The sequence below is a fragment of the Penaeus vannamei genome, chromosome 4 (assembly GCF_042767895.1).
Source record: "Penaeus vannamei isolate JL-2024 chromosome 4, ASM4276789v1, whole genome shotgun sequence".
NCBI classification, from domain to species: Eukaryota; Metazoa; Arthropoda; class Malacostraca; order Decapoda; family Penaeidae; genus Penaeus; species Penaeus vannamei.
In genome coordinates, this window is record NC_091552.1 from 5375981 (window position 1) to 5378480 (window position 2500).

Below are 2500 nucleotides of genomic sequence, written 5' to 3' on the forward strand. Positions count from 1 at the left end.
ATATATATATATATATATATATATATATATATATATATATATATATATTTATATATATATTATATACCATATTTAATCCCACCAATGACACTACAGTCGTATCGTAAATTTTTTTATATACAAAATATAAAATATACTTCTACTATATTACAGTCGCCACTATCACTTCTAACATGCCGCCACCACACGAAGTTATTTGATTTTAAGGAAACCCTAAAACAACTGGAATTTGACTTACATAATCTTAACGTAAGTAGCATGATCTAATGGTCTTAGGCTGATGCGGTAGACTGAATCTATTCCTGGTGAGTGGGTCTACCAGTGCTATAATGGCCATATAAATATCTTTAACCAAATACTTTTTATTCTATAAACAAATGATTATAAATAGGTGGCATATGACAGTGCAAATCTAAGTAATAAAGTTTGAAAAAAAAGTTATATTGCCTTCTACTAACCTAATTGAATTTTAAGGTTAATTCTACTTCTTACCTTCCCTTAGCCTACTACTTATAAATCAATAATCATTACAATGAACATAATAAAGACAAACATGAGACAAGAATAAAACACTATCCCCCCCCCCATTCCATTCCCCCATCATCTTTTTGTTATTTACTTCGACCTTAATTGATCCACTTTCATAATTTTTTATTTTATTTTATTTTTTTTTTTTTATACTCTGGTCAAATGTTTCTTTCGCAATCGAAATAATTCTCTTCGACTAATTCCACCGCTGTTATCCACGGGTCCAAAAGAAAAAAAAATCCTAACAACAAGAAAAAAAAAATATCCTAACACAAGAAAAAAATATCCTAACACAAGAAAAATATATCCTAACACAAGAAAAATATATCCTAACACAAGAAAAAAAAATATCCTAACACAAGAAAAAAATATCCTAACACAAGAAAAAATATATATCCTAACACGAAAAAAAATCCTAACACAAGAAAAAAAAATATATCCTAACACAAGAAAAAATATATCCTAACACAAGAAAAAAAAAAATATCCTAACACAAGAAAAAAAAATATCCTAACACAAGAAAAAAATATCCTAACACAAGAAAAAAAATATCCTAACACAAGAAAAAAAATATATCCTAACACAAGAAAAAAATATATCCTAACACAAGAAAAAAAATATCCTAACACAAGAAAAAAAATCCTAACACAAGAAAAAATATATCCTAACACAAGAAAAAAAATATATCCTAACACAAGAAAAAAATATATCCTAACACAAGAAAAAATATATCCTAACACAAGAAAAAATATATCCTAACACAAGAAAAAAAATATATCCTAACACAAGAAAAAAAGATATATCCTAACACAAGAAAAAAATATATTCTAACTCAAGAAAAAAAATATAGCCTAACACAAGAAAAAAAAATATCCTAACACAAGAAAAAAATATCCTAACACAAGAAAAGAAAAATCCTAACATAAGAAAAAAAATATATCCTAACAACAAGAAAAAAATATATCCTAACACAAGAAAAAAAATATTTCCTAACAACAAGAAAAAAAATATCCTAACAAAAGAAAAAAAAATATCCTAACACAAGAAAAAAAATATCCTAACACAAGAAAAAAAAAATATCCTAACACAAGAAAAAAAAATATCCTAACACAAGAAAAAAAATATCCTAACACAAGAAAAAAATATCCTAACACAAGAAAAAAAATATCCTAACACAAGAAAAAAAATATCCTAACACAAGAAAAAAAAATATCCTAACAAAAAAAAATATCCTAACACAAGAAAAAAATATATCCTAACACAAGAAAAAAAAATATCCTAACAAGAAAAAAAATATCCTAACACAAGAAAAAAAAGATATATCCTAACACAAGAAAAAAAAAAAATATCCTAACACAAGAAAAAAAATATCCTAACACAAGAAAAAAAATATCCTAACACAAGAAAAAAATAAACTAACACAAGAAAAAAAATATCCTAACACAAGAAAAAAATATCCTAACACAAGAAAAAAAATATCCTAACACAAGAAAAAAAATATCCTAACACAAGAAAAAAAAATATCCTAACAAGATTTTTTCTTATCCTAACACAAGAAAAAAAAATATCCTAACAAGAAAAAAAATATCCTAACACAAGAAAAAAAAGATATATCCTAACACAAGAAAAAAAATATTCTAACACAAGAAAAAAAAAATATCCTAACACAAGAAAAAAAAATATCCTAACACAAGAAAAAAAATATCCAAACACAAGAAAAAAATATATCCTAACACAAGAAAAAAAATATCCTAACACAAGAAAAAAAAATATCCTAACACAAGAAAAAAATATATATCCTAATACAAGAAAAAAAGATATATCCTAACACAAGAAAAAAAATATCCTAACACAAGAAAAAAATAAAAACAAGAAAAAAATCCTAACACAAGCAAAAAAATATATCCTAACACAAGAAAAAAAAAATCCTAACACAAGAAAAAAAAATATGTTAACACAAGAAAAAAAAAAC